The sequence below is a fragment of the Pogoniulus pusillus genome, chromosome 13, assembly GCF_015220805.1.
Source record: "Pogoniulus pusillus isolate bPogPus1 chromosome 13, bPogPus1.pri, whole genome shotgun sequence".
Taxonomy (NCBI): domain Eukaryota; kingdom Metazoa; phylum Chordata; class Aves; order Piciformes; family Lybiidae; genus Pogoniulus; species Pogoniulus pusillus.
Genome location: NC_087276.1, coordinates 13795263 through 13817144, shown reverse-complemented (window position 1 = coordinate 13817144; position 21882 = coordinate 13795263).

Below are 21882 nucleotides of genomic sequence, written 5' to 3'. Positions count from 1 at the left end.
TACTTTGGTACTTCAGATTTTTGACTGAAAAAAAAGATGAAGAATTACATCACTTAATAATAGATGGCACCACTGTCTCACTGAGGGGAACACTCAAATCCTCTCTATGGTACTAACGATTTGTATTTATTTGCTTGTTTGTTTATTGTACAACTTGAACATATCTTACTTTCTGTCCATAGACCGTATATCTCTTGTGACATTCACATTAAACTAACACAATTAGTGATGGCTGAAGAGAGAGTGAATCTAGCTTAGTTTTTATAGAAGTGTCGCAAGCACGGCAGAGCTGATCGCAACGATTATGTCTGCCTGCCATAACACAGTGCCGTGTGCCCATGGTGTTTCCAGAGATGTTAGATTGTTACTGCAATGAGATGCACCCATACACTCTAGACTGTTTCAACATGTCAATCTTGCACCCGGTGTTAATGCTCTTCTGGTCTCAGGAAGACTATTAAGTACTTGCTTGGTGTAGAGTTCCATAATCATGCTCTGTTTCTAGCTCCAAATTATCTTATTTTGGTGCTGTGCTGCACTCCATTGTACTCAGTGGATTTCAGGACAATGGTACTGTAGCTTGCAGCCCTGTGGCTGCCCTTCAAACAGCTGTCAGCATAATCCATGACTCCACGACCATCTATGAAGAGCATTAAAATTTATTGATTGGGACTTCAGTGGCACTGATCTAGCCCAGACTGAAACACAAATACCAGAAAAATGTTGCTTCTCAGATGCAAGAAAGCATTCACTAAGCTTCATTTGGGTAGTACACGGCTGAGACAATAACATGGTGTGAACTTGTTTTTTTTGGCAATGTCCCTGTGTGACAAAGTAAAAATGGTCACCATTTCCTTTAAATCAGTGCTGTGCAAACATGCAAACTTGTGCTGCTTAGTTTACTAGAGCCTCAGTAAGCAGATGGTGCAAGCCTGCCAGTGAATACTATACATCCCAGGTGATATTTCAGCAAGAAAGATCTGTTAGTCAAGAACATTCTCCTTCCAGTCTGTGGGGGAGAAATTTATAGAGCTATGTGTTATGGGACTGCTGATTTCTGAAACAGAAGATGGCCTTTTTATTTATTCGTTTGGGATTTTGGTTTTATAGCTATGCTGACTGGTTCATCTTGGTGTCTTTCAATGGAGCTGAGGCTCTGGAACAGACATGCTGTGTGAATAAGATTGGTTAATTTCTTTTTTTTGTTTGTTTTTTTTTTGCAATACTTACGATGGCACTGAGATTTCTCTTCTCAGAAAAAAAAAAATGCATTCCTTTCTGCTGATTTATTTCTGACTTGTGCTGTCATAAAGATTCTCCCAGGACATTTGTTGTTCACTCAGTAATTTAAACTTTGTGAATTTCTTTAAACTTTGTTTAAGTTAAATCCCAGTGTATTTTTTCTCTGAATAATGTTTTGCACTCAGTCCCTGAAAAATGGTTTGTGGTTTATTTATTTATTTATGGGTATCTTTTTAGTTCCACTGACAGTTTCCCAGCTCTTGCTAACAGACCTCTGGTCAAGTGTCCTTGGAGAAAAGCAGACAAAATATTCTCTACTGGAATATTTTTGAATTTGGAAGCACATTAATAGATTCAAAAATTTAGCATTCTAGGGACTGACTACTGCAGGAGTTATTTGAACACGCACTGTTTCAATACCATTTTCCCAGTCCTTGATGCTGCACAGTTTCCATTTAGTGTACCTACACCTGTGGGAAATACTGTATGAATATTTTGTTAGCATTTTGGTCACGTAAGTGGAAAACAAGTCTGAAAGCACGATGAAAACTTCAGTGGAGAATGAGCTTCTCTTATGTCTAACATACTTGTAGCACTGCAGTCAGGATGGGTCAGTTCTTCCTGCTATAGAATAATCATGCATATATTTGAGTTTGCTTTGGTGCAGGGATGACAACAGTGAACTTCAGAGCAGAGTCTTAAAACTGTTTCTGGAAAATGTTCTTAGTAAGTTACCCATTAATTTGTTACAGTTACTAAAATCTTGCACCAATAAGGCACAGACAGATGTGTATTTCAAGTATACAGCAAGCCTCTAAGTAACCTACTTGGAATTTAGTCACTTCTTACTCATTTTCTGGATTATCACATTCAGGGATGGAGGTGCAGCTCCCTTCCGTGCTCTCCTCAGTCAGCACAGACCACTGTGCTATAGGGATGCAGTACTGCAAGGACACGTTGCACATCTAATGAGCAAGTGCACACTGTCCTTCTCTGTGGTATGTGAGCTGGGGTAGGCTTAGACAAAATATGATGCTTTGATAGAACGACTATAGTGAAAGAAATTAGTCCTTAGATGCTTATAATTCCTTTATGTGAGTGTAATCCTAGATCCTTAATAGTTGTCTGTTTACTGGGAAAGAAAACCTGTGTGGCAAAAATAATGTGTTCTTAAAGCTTGGCAAAGCTGGAGATAGTTATGAAGAACTTTATGATGGGGTCAAAGCAGTGATGGTTTCATACTTGAGCTTTTAAAATGTGAATAAAATACCAATACAGAATACGCACAGCAAGAAGCAAAGGTTAAATACTAGATTCTTTAGGAAGTAAGGAGTGATGTGTGGATTAGGTGTGGCTATTGTGCTCTGCAAGATGTTAACTTTGTACATGAAGTGGTTTCAGTAGTATCAGGAGATATCATCAAGTGTCTAGCTAAAACAATTTTCAGAAACTCCACCTCAATATAATTACATAGTTTTAAAGCAGAAATCATCACGAGTGACTGTCAAGAATAAAGAATACTTATATTATTAATATGAAAGCATAAGTCTGATTAATAAATGAAACACATCCACAAAATGGATAAGCTATCCAAGACTACTTGTGTTATCTTCTGGTTTCCTGCTCACAAGTGAAATACCCAACTCCTCTCTGAGTTTGTGTGAACTGCATGCACTGACACATACAGAGTCGCTATCCTTATTGTTGCCAAAGAGGTTTCATTTTACAGATCAACAACATGTGCCCCTACACGCATTGTTGTTTAGTTTCACCCTTAAGCACACTATGGTCACCATGATAATAAAGAACACGTGTCTTTAAAGCTGATGGCTATGGTTGCAAGGCAGCAATGAGTCCCTGCAAGCTGCAAGGGTCTCTTCCTCTGGAAAGCATGTGACGGCTGAGGTTTGTATTGCCAAAATTAGAGTTGTCAAGCCTAAAGGTACTAGAAAGGTTTACTTGACATAAACTGAGCTCACTGTCTGACCCTTCCTATCAACAAAAGGCACAAAACCATGCTTCACAACTACATTTTTCACGAGTTTTCTTTGCTTTGCCATCTGTGCTGCCAACTGTTCTTCTACTGTATATCGTCTGCCTGAAGAAGTGCTAAGCAGGTGTGGCACATGTTTGGCTGATTCCTGCTTTGCATGTGTAATGTAATTATGTTTGACAGACTTGGTTTGATTGAGAGAAAACTATGAATTGGATTAATTTTTTTTTTTTGCTTAGACTTTATTAGCCAAAGATGCCATTGCATAATTAATTTGTGAATAAGCAGCAATCTTGCAAATGAGGCAGTGAATCAAAAGCAGAGGAAGACATTATAGCCTCTTCTCTGGATGAGTTTACACATTTCTTATTTGTAGTATTCATTAAAAATACATAAAAGAAGGTTAACAAAACATTGCAGCAAAGAACCACAAATAAACCAGCCAGCCGCAGAAGCCTTTATATATATCCATGTAAGTTCAAGAAAAAAAAGGCAAGCAAGCCTCCTCAAAAACAAAAGGCTGTGCTAGACAGTAGCTCCCTTAGTATTTGAATTCTATCCCTATGTGCATTCTGTTCATCTCCACTGCTTTGGAGCAAGACATGTTTTAACAGTAAAAGTTAAGGTTATATTTTAAGTATAAGGATTTTTTCAGTGTCAACCTCTTAAATTTCCCTAGAGTAGACACTACTGGTTTTGCTGGGGCAAAGTTTGTTGAGGAGAGGAGAGTCTTCTGCTCTAGGCCTCCTGCTTGACCTTGCTTAAGCTTCTCCTGACCCTGCTTTTCATTCTTGCTCTTGCTCCTGAGGACTGCCTTCTTGTTTAGCATTACTGCCTTACCTCTGCTGGGCTGAGGATAACTTTGCTTACTTTACCTGGGCATTGAGACTAGATTGGCTATTTTGTTAAGTTTGTTTTCATTTTAACCCACTGCTCTTCTCTTCCTGATCCCCTTAGTCTGCAAGGGAGGGCTTGTTCTCTGAAAGAGGAACTGCTAGAGGTTAGCCTGGGCCACAGGCTAAACGTATACACTGTTCTTCATGTTTTAGGGATGGGTAGGGTCTGAATTAATGCCTGTGCTTCAAAATATTTGCACTTGCACCTGTTTCTGCTTTGTCTTTAGGTCATATAAATCATGCAACCATACAAACCATACTACTCAGAAGTGAAGAAAGCCTGTAGAATGTAGTGATCTGTTTTGGAACACACTGCTGCAACTTACTTCTTTTCTTATAGGGGCACAGCCTTGACCTTAATGGATCTTCTTTGCACACAGGCAGAGTGTGCATCCCTTGTGACACTACTCAAGGACAAGGCCTCTTGGTGTCCTCAGAGCTTTGACACCTAATGAGATTATTTGAGATACATCTATATTTCATATCAATTTCTCTACTTGATTCCTTGCTCAAAGATGAGCATCAGCTAACATGTTTTCTCATCCTGGACACATGCAGTCTCAGTCAATCTTCTTTCTCAACACTATCATGCATACTTCATGCCTTCCCTTTGGGTGCAATATCAGCTTATCTCACTACAGCAGGGATGAATAATACATAGCTCAGAGGTGCAAGGACATTCTCACTCTAGGGTACCAAAGATGTAAGCTTTCCTTGAACCAATAACAGCAGGTTAAAGTGAAGGTGTCTTAAGTTTCTCCTTGAAAAGATGAAGCCTGCTTTGTGAACTTCATTATTTTTTTCCCTTTCCTTTCTGTTTCTCAGGAGTATAAAAGCAAATTTTTTTACAAGCATTTGTTTATTGTATTGCAATATGATAAATAATGATTTTTAATTATCAATACTGTTGAGATACTAAATTCTATATTGACATATATTAGCAACAGTTCTTAGTCTGAATAAATGCACAAATTGGTCCTCTTAAAGTGCAGTTTATGAATTAGATTATAAGGCTGATGAGTTCTTAGTGGTAAATTAATAATTTCTATTATTTAAACTTTTGTATTATTTTAGTTGATCATAGAGTCAACCAGGTTGGAAGAGATCTCCAAGATTATCCAGTCCAACCTGGCACCCAGCCCTATCCAGTCAACTAGACCATGGCACTAAGTGCCTCATCCAGGCTTTTCTTGAACATCTCCAGGGACAGAAACTCCCCTGGGCAGCCCATTCCGATGGCAAATCACTCTCTCTGTGAAGAACTTCCTCCTAACATCCAGCCTATACTTCCCCTGGCACAACTTGAGACTGCGTTACCTTGTTCTGTTGCTGGTTGTCTGGGAGAAGAGACCAACCCCCACCTGGCTACAAGCATTTGTGAGTAAAATCACCAATGCCCTGCATAATGACTAAGAGAGCAAGGAGTTTTCATTCCAGCGCAATCACGTTCAAATGCATCTTCTATGGTAGAGAAACGAAACAAACAGATTGGGGAAATTTTGACAGGTTTAGCTATCTAATTTCCTCCTGCTGCACCTTTTTCATCTGGATGTGAAGCATTGTGCTGCTTCTGCTTCCCAGTAGCATTACATTTCTTCTCTCGAATGCAGTAATCTCTGTCTGGCAGGGTGGATGATTGATGTAGGGTCATTTAGTAAAAATTTTTCTTTCTTCAAATTGTTACTTTGTATCCTTTGCCAAGGATAAGATGGCTGATCTCCATATTTATTCTAATTCTTTGGTTGTTGCTCAAACCCTGCCTTCAGTCATGTGCTCTCTATGATTATTATGTTGTTCTTACGAATCACTTTAAGCCTTCAGCATTCATGCAAAGGTATTGCTTTTGCTACCCAAGATGATGGGTGTTTCTTCATTATATCTGCTTTGGATTTTTCCATACATTTCCAGTCATCTTGGATCTTTCAGAGAAGATGCTCAGAACATTAAGTACTATGGCAATGATGCTGATTTTTCCAAAGACTAATACTCTTTCAGGAGCTCCATAATGCTTAAACACAGTCTTCTCTCCATTGTGATTTTTATTACTGAATTCCACTCTTTGTTGTTTGAGTTTCAATCAACTCCATTGCTTTTCAAACCCCTCCAGCATTCCCCCAATTTTATTTATCTTTGTCTCAAAGGAAGCTGTGGAGGCTTGAAGGTTATCGATTTTTAAATGAAGAGATTGAAGAAGTTTTTTTACTGAGGTGTCTTGTAAAGTGTTTGAAGGTGGAGAGGCTGTGCCAGGCATGGAAGATGATCTTGTGACTGCAGGGTGGGCTCACATGACCCATCATGCAACAGTTTTTATTTAATTCACATGCTGCTTTTATGCACCTTCTGGCACATTTTTATTTGTCTCAGACAGTGTTGTAACACTTCAGGGGACTGCTATTGTCACAGTTTCAAAGGCAGTGGGTGGCCTTTTAGGCTTCTAAGTGTGTAATAGGAGTTGTGACCTTTGCAGCAAACCCAGCAAATGACCTATGTTAGAATGCTGCTCAAAGCCACCTTGCCTGGTGTGTCCTTTGTGTCAGGATGCGTTACTTAGCCTCTGTTGGGGCAAATACAGATCTTGCCACCTCAACTTGCTCAGAAATGTCCAGAAACAAAGTGGGAGGAGGAAAAGAATCACAAAAGAAAGCTGAGAGTAGAGTGAGAGGGAAGTGTCTTTGTTAATCACCAAACAAACTTATTTAAAACAAAGCAGACAAAGATGTCTCTTTTTTTCCAAGTGAAAAATAGTGTGCTAGGATCATAATTCACCACTTATCAGGCTGGTATTTTCCTTACTCCTTTTTCTTAGGCTTCAGATTTAAATAGGGATCCACTGGGTCAAAAATAAGCAGGTCACTCCCTCTATCTCTTATGTTTGTTAATGAGGGAAAGATGTAAAATGAAAAGTCACTATTCCAACGAAGCTGTTAAGCTTCTGGTCTTCTCAGGCAGTCGGATCTGGCAGTTGAGTAAATCATAAATACTCAGCATCCTTCTGACCATCTTAATTTTTGCCATGTTGCTTTGGGGTTTAATCCCCACTGGACATTGTATGCTGTCATTAATAACAGAATTTTTAAAAGTATTGGTAAAGACAGAGAAAGATGTGAAATATTTTGTGATGAGGCTAGGGCATGCTGAAAGGGCATGAAACAGATTGCCGTGGTATGAAAAACATGTAGTTTGACTGGTGGGCAGACTTATAAACTGGATTTTGCATTATTCAGTTTGATTTGTATTTTCCTAAGAATAGCATTTACATTTTCAAACCTGATCCATAAAGTACATTCTCTTTCAGAGGAGCAGAGTTTGTAACAAACTGTCCCCTATTTCACCACTGCTAGGCTCTGACAGATGGGTGAGTGGTTTCCATCAAAGTATCTGAACAATATTCCCAAACATTGAGGTTAGAAGGGAAACCTAGACTTGGGAGCTAATATTATAGTGTAGGATTATTTTCATTTATTTTAAATATATCAATAATGCACAGAGTTAATTCTGTTTGCTTAAAGAGGAGGTTAGAGAAGTATTTCATCAGAATGCACCAACTGCTCTCTTGGGGACACACATAACACAACTCAGCATAGTTGAGAACCAGCTTTGACACATTAGAAGATGATAGTGATTGCTGTACTGTTGAAACAGACAACTTCCAAGTGACAGTAATTTTGTTATTTTTGCTTTTAATTCTGTTTTCATGTAATGGTATATCCACATCTTAGCTTCAAGATGTGTTTTAACATTTTCTAAGAAATTATGATTCTGCAGCAGAGCTCTCTTGTAATCACTGTGGGTTTTGGTGCTTTTTTACGTGTTTATGGTCTATACTATCTTAAATAATTTCATCTACTTCTTTTCTCAAATATTTTGAATCAAAGTAGAATTAATTACTGCTAAAAACAGCATAAGCAGATCAGTTATCTGTGTTTTACAATGGATATTGTCTTCTGAGGTTCTTTTGATTCTTTACATTTTGTTCAGTCAAGACCATGAGGAAAGTCTCTTAAAACTGGCACATCTTCACACACACTCAGTGCTACTGAGTTTAATGTACAACACTTACTTCCTTGTGTATAATGCTCTGAAGCTTTAGACCATGCTGGTTATTTAAGTATTAATTCACAAACTTGTGACTTAACAACATTACATGTGACCCAAAAAAAACACTCCAAATAATCAGCTATTAAAAATAAATATCTAGTTTATTTGCTGAGAAAAGTAGCACTAGAAGCCTTCCAGAGCTGTTTAAGTTGTAGAAGATAAGGACATTTTTACTTTGAAGTAGCTTAGTCGAAGCAAAACTTGTAATGCTGCAGGCTGGAATTTTCAAAGCATCACAGGGTAGTTAGATAGAAGGCTCTCATTGAGTTTCAGTAGGGTGATCTAGAGAAATGAATTTAAGAAGATGCTTGGAAAAAAGGAGATTCAGTAGATCTGGAGGGAATAAGTTTGGCAGTTTCTGAACTTCCTTTTAACAGGGAAGAAGAAATATATTAGTACATGTTCTTTTTCGTGCATCTTAATCTTCTTTCCCAATTTAGCAACAGTAGAGAGCAGCCCTCAGCAGAGAAAGGATTTTTTTTATTTTATTTTTTTTTCCAAAAGCTTATAAGTGATATGATAAGAGAAAATGGATTGCAACTTGAGGAGTGGAAATTTAAACTGGAAATTAGGAAGAAATTCTTTACAGTGAGGGTGGTGAAACGGAACAGAGGCTGCTCAGGGAGGTCTGTGAATGCCCCCTCCTTGGAGGTATTCAAGTCTGGGTTGGATGAAGCCATAAATGATCTGTTGTAGTGGAAGATGTCCCTGCCTGTGGCAGGGGATATAAAGTAGATGATCTTTAAGATCCTTTTGAATTCTTGAATTAGTGAATCTATGAACCTTGTCCTAGTCTGCAACACATCATTAATGAGACAAGTCAGATTTTGTTCTCAGTATTCTTTTCCTGGAGAGAATGAATGTTAGGTAGTTTTGAAGATGCTTTGCTGTGCCTGAATGAAAACCAGGATGTTGTTATATCACTTCATTTCATATCAAATTACATTTGTCACATAATGGTATAATTGCCGAACACTAGCAGGTGCAAGTGTTATGGTGCAATAAAACGTCACAACTGAGAACACTGTTTATATTTTCATTTAAAAGTTTAGTTCTCAGTGTGAAACTTTGTAACAGAGTTGGGATGTGAGTTTCAATACATCTGTCCTCAACCAAAGTAGTTTTATTTAGATTTCAGAATTAAGAGAAAAATAGAAATAGCAGTATGCAAACTAATAGTTTTTCTGAACGGTTTCTGTTAATTGATCCAAGTGCAGGTAGGAAACTTTTGGATTTACAGATGTTTTAATGGCCATAATATCTTTTTTTTTCCTCCCCCACCCTGTCTGTGTTCATTACAGGCAGGTCAATGAAAATTGATAAACCCATGATGGGAAAAAAGAATGTATTTGTATTCATTATAGAGGATAGGAGATAATAATAAAATGAAATGTTGTTATACTGAGATATAAACCCAACCTGAGGAATTGTTCAATATATGAATAGCTAGATACATTTCATTACTGTGATATGGAGCAGCTTGATAGCAGAAGCCAATAATTTAAAAAGTCTTGAGCACAGGGTTATGCTGACTATCCAGTTCAATACGTTAATTGACAATAAATCCTGCTTGCCTATAAAAAGCACTTGACTAGTCATTTTCAAGATGGTTGTGATTTTTTATGATGCGGAACTTTTAATTTACAGGGATGATAAAAATAGATTTACTTTCAGCTACTTGTATTTGATTTAATTACCTAATCAACTATAAATCATCTACTATTGAAAAAGTAATTTAACAGAGTTGATATTTTGTCATCTTTTTTTTTTTTCCTAAGAAAGTCTTTTGTTAAAGGTGGAGCAGACTTTAGAGGTATTAAAAAATTCTGTCCTTTTAAAAAAAGAGTTAGAAGTTCGGAGTCAAAAAGTTTCAATTTACTGAATGATGACCTCGATTTTTGGAAAGACTTGTTTGTGGTTACCTAATCTTGTGTTAAGAAAGTAGTAAAAGACCTGTATGGCAAAGGGCAGGCCTTGCACAACAGAGCTTTCCTATCCAGGACAGTACTATGCCATTCAGTCATCAGAAGCATACAGCACAGCTGTGGAGAAAGAAGTTACTGTACCTTGTCCAGGCAAGGAGCACAGAAACCAGTCAGAATGGGAGTGACTTGATAGAGGATTGAAAGGCTTTCTATTGTCAATTAAACTCCAAGTTTTAATTCCTAAATGAAAGCAGGATGATAAGGTTCTCTCTATATTTTAATAGCTACCTCATGCAAACTACCATAGTACATGAAATAATCTAACAATTAAAGTGTAGATATAAGGAAGCAATAACACTCTGGGGGAAGTGGGATGAGCTTTTACAAACAATAGGTAACAATATTTGGAGTTGTCCACATACAGACAATCTCATTAAAGAGGCAAACAGTACACCGGCCTGAAAATGTTTAATCCTGTAAGATGCAGGATCTTAAAATCTAGCTTGAAAAATATTGTGAATCTTATAAATGCCATTAAGACAAGAATGGGTATCGCAACCCCCAAACCGTGTTTGCAATGCTGATAGTGCTTTAGATGAAAAATGTTCCAGATAAAAAGGTTTTGGAATGTATTCAGAGAGAAATTTTGGTCAGAAGGATTACAGGGGTCAAAAAGGAATCCAGTCATTATAAAATAAGAATTTACTGTGAAGTTTTTGCCATTTGGTACTGTTTGATATTAAAGTAAATAAAATTCCAAATTCACTGTGGACATATTTCCTACTGTCAGGGTGCAGAGGAAGAAGAAAAATGAAATGTACATAGCATTATTGGAACAACAACAACAAAATTATTTTAAAAGTATGTTAGTGTAGGATTATGAAAATAATAAAAGCTAAGAAAGTAAAGATAAGAACAGTCATGCCATTAACATTATGAACGAAGAAAAATCAATGATAGAAAATATCTTCTGGAGAATTCAAGTCACTTTATGAGTTGGAAGAAAAGCCAGCTTCTATAATAAGGGTAAAAGAATCATATGAGATAATGAAAACTGAACCAGAAACAGGAGATTTGAGACTAAATTACCTTGATAGCTGGAAGGCTTTATTAAAGTTAAGGAAATAAACATCCAAAAAAGTATGTATCTTAATAAAAGTGTTTATTTTTCTAATGGGTCACAGCAGGTTTTAAAAAACTTGAAGAGATGGATATACTACAAATCCTGTAACTCCTTTCAAGGATGACTTAGGAACTTTGCATTTTAATTTTCACAGTCAGAGGTTTTATTTTGGCAAGTCTGCAGTCTAATTCACAAGCAAGATCAAATTAAATCTGCCTTCACAAATTTCCTCTCAGATACCATAGGTAAATGGAAATTGCCTTATTGAGTTGGACTGGTACTCTTTTATCAGATGAGGCTGAGACAGGTCCTTGAAGGATGGTGTAAGAAACTCTGACTATGATAATTAGGCTATAGTAACCTATACTGAAAAGTTGTTTTATGTCCTACTCAGTGAGCAGTCAGATTACAGAGGCAGGAAGATTATGTTCTCACCAACTGTTCCGAGCTTCTTTTGAACCCCCTTTCACTTAACTGTTCATGGGATTCTAGAATTTAGCACAACTATGCATGTATGCTGCTGGGGAGGAGCCTCTGAATCCTGAGCCTTTTAGCATCAATTGCCATTGACTTATTTTTGTTTTGGGTCTGGATGCCTTGACTGTGAATGTTAGTTGACTCTGTGGCTTTCCTCAGTATAAGAAATTCTAAACTGAAACTATCCTTATGCTATGCCTTAGTGTCTCCTGCCTCATAATGGGTGTGGCCCCAGAGGCACACTTACATGGGCAGGGCACATGTAGCAAGTGTTGATAATCTGGATGTGTCAAATTTAGGAATGGGTTTACACGTATGTAGTTGCTCTGCAGTGATGACACACAGAGCATCTTCTGTTGCTAGTCACAGAATCCCTACATGGAATGGGAGTGATGGCAAGTTTAAAGGACAGTGAACTTAAACAGCGTTTTTCTTTCTCTTGTAGTTGTGTGTAGCTACCATGCCTGTAGTTGTTTTATTCTTCTGTGATCAGCAATATTTCTATATGGGCTTACTCCAGAATACTCAAGTTTATGACTGACCATGCATGAAGTCCATTTGATGAGCACATAAGCCAGTAATTAAGTTTCAGAGTATTTCCTAGAGGGAAAAAATTGTATTGAAAACTCTTTTGATCAGTGGTGGTTAAATACTCTTTTGGCCCAGAGCGTCACCTCAATAACATAAGTCTAAACATAATGTTGTGTCTGTGCTTCTCATCTCTGAAGTCTCACCAGATTTTTGTTGTGAAGTTTAAGCACAGAATGCAAGTCTCAAAATAAATACCATGCTAAGCACTACACAAGATGTGATCATTCTTCAAAATACCGAGGAGTACTCTATTCTCTGAGGTATGGAGTTTGTGTGGCAAGATTTTGGTAGTTGGTGGCTACAGGTGTGGCTTCTGTCAGAGGCTGCTAGAAGCTTTCCCCATGCCGAACAGAGCCTGTGTCAGCTCTGCCCCTGGTCAAGGCTGAGCCCATCAGCAACAGTGGTAGTGCCTCTGTGATAACACACCTATGATGGAGAAGGACTTGCAGTGGAGAAGTTCATGGAGGAATGTCTCCCATGGCAAGAACTTCATGCTGGAGCAGAGAAGAAGTTTGAGGAGTCCTCTACCTGAGAAGGAAAAAGAAGCAGAGACAATGTGACCATAGCCCCCATTTCCTGTCCCTTATGTGAAGCTGGAGAGTTTAGGACTAAAGATAAGCCCAGGAAGAAGGGACAGATGGGAGGAAGGTGTTTTTAAGTTTTGGGGTTATTTCTCATTATGCTGAACTGATTTGATCTGATCTGTTTTGTCCATGAGGGGAGTTGTTGAATAATTTCTTGCTGTCCTTATCTCAGTTTGTGAGACTTCTGTTAGATTTTTTTTTTTTCCTCTCCCCCATCCGATTGAGGAGGGGGAGTGAGAGTGGCTTTGGTGAGCATCAGCCATCCAGTCCAGGTCAATTCACTGCAGACAAGCAGACACTGGGCTGGTTCAAACCCAGATGATGCTTTTTAAGAGTTTTTATAGATGGCAGGGTCTACTCTAAAATTTACTAGCAGATAGGATGAGACACTGTTAACAGTTTTGGTGGTTCAGTTATCTGTATTAATTTGTCTAGGTTATCTGTTTGCTGCTTAGGAGCTCTGGACAAAACCTGCAGTGCTCTGCTTTATCTCTCACAAGCCATCTTTCTTAGTGTATGCTAACATTCATTTTAATTACCATCTAAATACTGAAATTTAAAGCATACGGTGCGTTGAAGGAAGTAGGAATGGGGTTGCAGTGGGAGAGCAGGAGTTTTTGATGTTCATGCTACTCTGATTAGCTTGTGATGTGCGCTCTCAGGTTTGTTTTAACCCAAAAACTTTTGAATTTGTGTCTATGAATATTTCTGAAAGATTGGCCACGTTTCTCTCCTCCTCTCGGTGCAGGGCAGTTGCGGCCCTTCCAAGAACCAGAGACACAGTGAGACAAATGCGCAGCCTGTGAACAGCAACCATATAGTTCCCATAGCAACAGTAACTCTATGAACACCCTCAGAAGTTTCTTCCTCCATCCGTTTTTTTGGTACTTGTATACTTTATCAGGATAAATGTTTTAAAGATGAAGTGTTGATTAAATTAATCCTGCATAAATTACTTTAGAAAGGAATAACAAAATAACAGTAAGAAGAGAATATGGCATCTATAATTATTTTGATGACTGGGTTAGGGGGGGGGATGACAAAGTCCTCAACTTTAAAGGTATTATCACTAAGAATTCAACTTCCTGTTGAAGGACCACTATTCAAAGTTACATCAGTGGTATCACAATTGGGAACATTTAGCCTTATTTCTACCCTTCTTCCCATCACCGTCTTAACAAATTAATACCTATCGCCTTCTCATGAAGAACTATTAGAGAGACTTGAGTTTCTTTGAACACAACATCATAATATCATCTTTTTAACCGTGTGTTTCCAGGTGTTTTCTTCTTGAAAGGTACTCTGCTTCTAAGTAAGAGCTATGAATGATGTTGCATTGTGTCTGCTTTCAAAGAATTAAGGCAGAATGTTGCTGTGTAGTTGCTTGGGTGTTGTTTGCTTGTTTTGGTGTTTTGTTTTTCTGAGGAGCACTGAGTCTATTCCAAATAATTTTTTTCTTTAGACTGAATTATGTGTGAAATACATACCAGATAATTGGTGTTTGTTCTAACATAATGCATGATAACAAAGCTTTTTAAATAGAGAAGAAACTGTCAGAATTAGGAGGTGTTTATACTACCAGCGGGACAGAAAGATCCTCTTTATTATTGTAAGAAGACACTGACTGCTTTTAAATATACTCAGTTCTTCCTGAAGGCACTAAGTAAAATCTTTAACTTCTTTTTGTTATTCCTGCAAATCCAAGTATAAATTGCACATTGACCCAGGCAGCAGTTCCCTTAGTTTTAACCTTTCAAGCTCTGAAGAGGTGTATCTTTTCTCCACTCAATATTTGTTAAAAATTCTAACGATCAGATGTTCTCTGATCAGTCATTTAAAGTGTTTCAAGGTCTCTGTCTTAGTTTTCTAATGCAGATTTCCTTATTCCTCCTCCCAGAGCAAGTTTGTGTGTCACATCTGTAGTGTTCCTAATGAGCTGCTAATGAGGCTTTGCAAACGTTGAGGCAGACAATGAGGTGGTGGTGCTAGAGAGGCTGATCTAGAGCTGGTTTGGTGAGCAAAGACTCAACCTGTGTAAAAGTTTTGTTATTCTCACTCCTTGCACTTTTCCCCGCGTAACTCGGATACCCAAAGGTTAAGAGAATAAAAAAGATTCCTGATTCCACTCGAATGCTTTATTTATTCGATTAGCGCTGATTTGTATAATCTACTATAGAGTTGGAGTCTAGTAGTTTACATTCCTAAATTCCATAGCTGAAAGGGGAAAACAAAATCCTCACCCATCAGTAGGGAATGCTTGACTTGTCAAAATTAGTCTCACATTCAAAATTGAAGATCACATTTTGAATTGGTAACAGATGGAGAAGTGCTGACGCTTGCCTTAATGTCTATAATGCTTCTTAGGTTAGAATGTGTTTTTATTTCCCACATAGTTCACTTGAGTCTTATAACTCTAGGAAGAACCCTTATAAACAAAACAAGGCAATTTTACTGTCTACAGCATCTACTGATTCCCTCCTCCAAAGAACGGTGAGTCTAAACTTGTTCAAACGAAATATGAGCTAATTAAGGTGAAAGTATTTCATACTTTCCATTACTTATTTTGTCAAGTCAGATTATTTGAATTTAATCCATTTAGTCTGAAGTATGTTGTTGTTGGTTTTTTTTTTTTTAACTGAAAATAGTGAAATGAATGGTGGCAAAGCAAGCAATACATTGGTGAATCCTCTTCTCAGGCAGATGAGTAACACAAAGACTTAAAGAACAAGAATTGGTCTGCTTGTGTTAATTACGTCTTTTGTACTGCCATTTTGGATCAAATTAACCTTTTTGGTACATGCCTCATATGTAAAATGTGGGAGGCTACATTACTCTGGGAACAGTGTATGGTCTGCTGTCGTTACAGAACATGGCCACAGACTGTTATTAAACATATTTGCAAATTAAGAAATAATTTTTATGTGCTTTCCCTTGCTGCTTAAGCTGCTTACTTACCAAGTTCAATCTTCTTTCTAAAGGAGACTCTTTATTTGTGAAAGCATTTATACAAAGAATACTGGCATTATTTTATAGTGACTTTCTAAAGAACTAGACAAGTCTATTTGAAGCTTTTCTTTGGTATTAACTAGATATTTTATCATAAGTGAGCAGGGTGTTTCTGGTTCACTAGTCTTTATTGCTTTCTGGAATGCACTTCAACCTCATTCACCATTCAAGTTTATATAATCCTTATGCCTTTCATACTTTCAAATCCTCCACAGTGTTTTCTGTATATCTGTCTCGGCTAACATCCACAGAACTTGGGTCTTACAGAGCTTTCCTGAGCTAGCATAATTCTGCACAGAGAAATGCACATTTTCACCAATCCCTTTACTGTTCATAAACAAACAAGGGCAACATTTTCTTTAATGCAAGCATCCTCTGACCTCAGTTTTCCCTTCTGATGTTCCAAATCTATTCCCTACAATAAAAATATGAAGTCTAGCTTGCTCTGAACTGCAGTTAAGAATTTGCCGCCCGGTTTCTTAGATCTGAGTATGCTGAGAAAGAACACGAGGATGATCAGAGGGCTGGAGCAGCTCTCCTGTGAGGAGAGACTTAGGGATTTGAGGCTGTTCAGTCCGGAGAAGAGAACACTTCACGGAGACCTTGTTGTGGCCTTCCAGGATTTTAGGGGGGGCCTACAAGAAAGCTGATGAGGACTCCTTAGGATGTCAAGTAGTGATAGGACCAGGGGGGATGGATTCAAGCTAGATGAGAGTAGATTTAGATTAGGTATTAGGAGGAAGTTCTTCACCATAAGGACAGTGAGACACTGGAACAGGTTGCCAAAAGGGGTGGTGGAAGCCCCATACCTTGGAGGTTTTTAAGGCCACTCTGGATGTGGCTCTAGGCAATCTGATCTGGTGGAAAGTGTCCCTGGCCATGGCAGGGGAACTTGAACTAGATGATCCTTGAAATCTCTTTCAACCATGACAGTCCTGTGACTCTGACTGCTTCTGACTTGTCATTTTCTTCTCTCCGATACTTTGAACTTTAAATGCAAAGGGAATTTGATTTGTATGAATATGTAAAAAAACTTGATCTTAGGCCAGTCAGATTATAACTTCATTCCTGGACGGGTAAAAGCTTGTCTGTCATAATTGTGGAATTATTTTGATATTTTACATTACACAGCCATGATATTCACAAAACACAGTTGGACTATTTGGTAATGATTTGGTCTTTTCTTAGGTGTTACTAGATTCACTTGTTGTATATGTTGATGATGATAAAACGTGTGCAGCTACTGTAAATTCTTACATTGCTGAATACCTAGCTTGGAATAATTGTGGATGTGTGCTGTGTCTCCTGACTAGCTTCACATGCAGCTTTTCAAGCTACATGGCATCAGATATGTGATATCTGATACTTTGAAATCATAATTGCCAGTTAAATGATGCACTCAGGCATGAGCCTTTGCCCTGCCTACACCTCTGCAAACCTCTGTGCCAAGAGGAACCAGGATCAGAAGCCTCTCAATGGCCAAGCAGTTCCAACACTGCCACAGAGGAGCTAGGGACTGTCTTGAAATTCCTACTGCACTGCAGTGAGTACAGCAGACTTTCCCTAGGGCTCCAGGCTGCCTTTTATTTGTAACTGGGGCAAAGCCATTTTTGTGGCTGAACTTTTCTATTTTTCCTGATTCTCCTAAATGAATGAATTGCCTATAAGCATCCTTGTGAAGATTTTCCCAACCAAATTAGAACCCAAATTTAACTAATTTGTATATAGTTGTGGGTGGGGCTTTCCAGAAATAAAATTAACCACATATTTTATAATTCCTGCTTCATTAATTGCCACAACTAAATCAGTCTCCATGCCCAGGAGATTGCTGCAGGGGCTTCTGTGTGGGGATCTGGGGCTGCCTCATGAATGCATAGTTAAAGTGTATGTTTAAATATGTACTGTGAGGCATTCTACAAGACAGGGTTTGGGCTGCTACAGAATAGCCTTATTTTGGTGGATTGCTTGTTTTGCAATCACTACAAATGTGAGTGTTGACTGCAAGATGATCTGCTGTGGGCTGCTAAAGTAATTGCAGAACAGTCACGTTCTCCACTCTTACCACTCAAGGTGTCTGTCTGTTCTTCTGTCAGCTCTCTTTGCTTGCTTTGCCATTTATTTTCACAGAATCCTGTTCAGCTTCAGGGAACACAGTCAGAAAGCAGCCAGGTCTTCTCTTTTGCTATGCAAAATGTTCAGCAAATCTGTTACCCTCCATCTCTCACCTAAACACAAAATTCCCTCTCTGAGGTTAGAATACTGTGTCAAAGCAGCAAAGCCTCAACTAGATATATCTGTGAAGCTAAAAAGAAGACATTTTCTGACTAGACTGTGCAACAGCTGTGTTCCTTAGGCTATGCTATTTCAACCCTAAAAGCACAGGGAGTTTCTGGTTAGATCCATAAAAATTCTTTCAGTAACAGTATCTAGGCATCACCTTTCCAACCAAGAAATCAGGATGTTTTAGCCACTTATCATGGCTAAAATATTTTTTTCTTAATTTTTGTCCTCCCTGTTAGGGACCCTCTTTCTTTTGGGTCTTCAGCATGACATTGACCATGAAACTCTGCCTTGAAATTTAACTACTAACCTGTCCTTTCTCATTGCTATTTCTCTGGATTTGTTATGTTTAAAAGTTCTATTGTTTCAGGCTCATGAGATCTGCAAATCTGCTCCAATGTTTCTTCTAAAACCTCACTCAATGCTGATGGCAAACAAGGTTGAACAGATTGTTGGTTTTGTGGAATCAATTTTTTTTACCTGAAAGATAGGGGACAACTATGTGTCAGAGACTTGCTCATTATAAAGAGTGAAATAATGTGGTAATCAGAAAGTATTCAATTAAAGATAGAGCTTGAAGCTGTCATGCCATGTGGGTCAGATGATATGCACTTTTTCCTACAGGCATTAAACTCTGGTACAGCCTGTATTTGGAATTCAAGATGATAAGGCCATTTAACCTCGTGTGGCCTCAAATACTGTAAGAGAATATGATCTCAAAAAAACATGACTAGTCATAAAATGCCCAAGTGCTTTCAAAGATGAAATACACCTAGCAGCTCTGAGAGACTGAGGGATTGGAAGGCACCTGTAGAGATCATCTCAACTCAATATGAGCAAGGAGTGTGCCCAGGCAGCAAAGAAAGCGAACGGTATTCTGGCTTGTATTAGAAATGGAGTGTCCATCAGGGATAGGGAGGTGATTTTCCCCTTGTCCTTGGTTCTGGTGAATATTATGTTCAGTTTTGGGCACCTCATTACAAGAGGGATGGGGAGGTGCTGGAGGGAGTGTAGAGGAGGGCAACAAAGCTGGTGAAGGGCCGGGACAATAAATCTCATGAAGTGCAACTAAAGGAGCTGGAGCTGTTTAGTTTGAAGGAGTCTGAGGGGAGATCTCATTGCTGTCTATGGCTACCTGAAAGGACATTGTGGAGAGGCTGCTGCTGGTCTCTTCTCAAAGTTACATAGTGATAGAACAAGAGGGAATGGCCACAAGGTGTGACTGGATGGGTTCAGACTGGACCTTAGGAAACATTTCTTCACAGGGTGATCACACACTGGAATGGGCTGCCCAGGGAGGTGGTTGAGTCATCTACCCTGGAAGTGTTTCAATGTTTGGATGTGGTACTTGAGGATATGGTTTAAGAGTGAAGCTTGTAGAGTAGGGATAATGGTTAGGCTTGATGATTCTGGGAGTCTTTTCCAACCTGAATGATTCTGTGATATAATCTAGCCTCCCTGCCAAAGCAGGATCACCCAGAGAGGAGCCACAGAGGAGCACACCTAGGCAGGTTTGATCATTTGTTGCAGTATAGACTTGGCCATCACTTTTCTGTCCCTGTTTCAAAGTCTTTGTCGAAAGAAAAGAACTATTTGCATATATTCATTCATGATAACAGCAAAAAAGGAAAAAAAATAAGCAACACAAGAATATAATAGAATTATTTTGAATCTTGCCAAAGATCTTTTTTATTGAAAAGTACTTAAAAAAAAAAAAACAAAACCAGAAAATTGGAAAATGTTTTCTTCTGTGGCTAATTTTATCACTAAGTAAACTAAACTCTTTTGGCTTCATGTTTTAAAACTAAACTTACTGTCTCCCACATGAATGTTACTAATCAAACAGCCTAGACCCTTTTTCATTCTCACACTTACTTTCCAGGAAAGATTGAAATAGTGCCTTTCAGTTAGCTGAAATACAAGATATTTTGGATCACCAGAGAGAATGGAACAAATAATCACACATACCTTTCTCTGAAGGGTTCCTCTGCTGCACTTCTCTTCCAGTGAAAATTAAAATGTTGGTGTTGGCTATTGTTAGTTAAAGGAAGTATTAGTTACTTTATTTTTCAGATCATTTAAAGGAATTGATGAATAACAAACTAATGTCCCAGTGAACAGCATTCTAATTTTTTGCAGATTTTAAGGCACTACAGATTATAATTTTGTAACTATCCTGGAATTAAAGAAGAGCATGCAATAAAACATCTTAATTGTTCTACATTTTCAGGCAGTAGGCTTGATCATGTGTTTGTGTATTACCTGTTCTCTTTAATAGGCAGAGGAGACTATTAGCTGGAGGAGAGACATAGATGTTTTATAAACCACCTGTACAAATGTGAGGCTATTAAACTGCCTTCTGTTGAGAGTATGAGGCATTTAGATTCAGAAAAATCTAAGATGGAAATTGAGTCTTTATTTTTTTGCAGCACTGTGTGAGGTTTTTGCAGCAACATTTGATGAGACATGCGTGTGTAGAAGTTCTTTGTCACAATTTTGTGTCACACCTTTGGACCCCTGGAGGGCTTCAGAGAGACTGAACTTAGGGGGAGTTGAGGGCTGGGATGTGTAGATCTGGCAGAGTTCCCTTATACTCTTTCCCTGCTTTGCAGTAGGAGGAACGTGATGATAGAAGAAAATCAGCTTCTCCTCATTCAGTGCCTAGTTCAGTAGCAAGACCTGATCCTAAAATTAAAAGTAGAAGCATCTCTGTTTGGCTATAATCCTAGTAATTTTGCTAAAAGTCAGCAGTAACACGTGGGCCCAGCTACCTGCCTGATCCCTCAGCTGCAGTAGTCAAACATTTGGCTTCTCCTTGAAATATTTCAAGGTAGTGTTTTCAGTATTGATTGCATTAATCAGCAGTTGGCTTTCTCCTGTGGTCTAGCAAATCTTGAATCTACTGTTGTCTGAGAAGATGGGGAGTTTTTACTTACAGAAGAACAATATATGTTCTTTTGCTCATGGGTTTGTTTGAAATGGATACCATTATTTGTAATTTGTAACTTAGGCTGCAGCTGGAATATTGTGTCCAGTTCTGGGCCACTCAGTTTGGGAAGGACAGGGAGCTGTCCACTGCAGAGCCACAAAAAATGGAGTGGAGCATCTTCTTTACAAGGAGAGATTAAGGGAGCTGGGACTCTTTAGCTTGGAGAGTGAGGAGTGACTTGATGAATGTCTATAAATATGTAAAGACTAAGTGCCAAGAGGATGCAGCCAGGCTCTGCTTGGTGGCACCCAATGACAGGACAAGGGGCAATGGGTGGAAGCTGAGGCATGGGAAATTCCATGTAAACGTGAGGAAAATTGTTTTGACTGTGAGAGTGACGCAACACCGGAACAGGCTACCCGGTGCAGGTTGTGGAATCTTCCTCTCTGGAGATGTTCAAGACCTGTCTGGATGTGTTCCTGTGTGGTCTGGTATAGGAGATCCTTATGTGGCAAATGGGTTGGACTGGATGAGTTTTTGAAGTCTCTTCCAACCCCTGACTTTCTGTGATTATGTACATAATATTACAAAGAAATTTAATTATGGAGTCCGTACTTTTATGGTTATTACAGACAATTTCTGCTGAAATGCAGCCATCTAGAGTGTGAAACAAAGACTCACTCTACTAATCCATGAGGGGAAAAAAAATCATCGAATGATTTGAGTTTAGCCAGATCT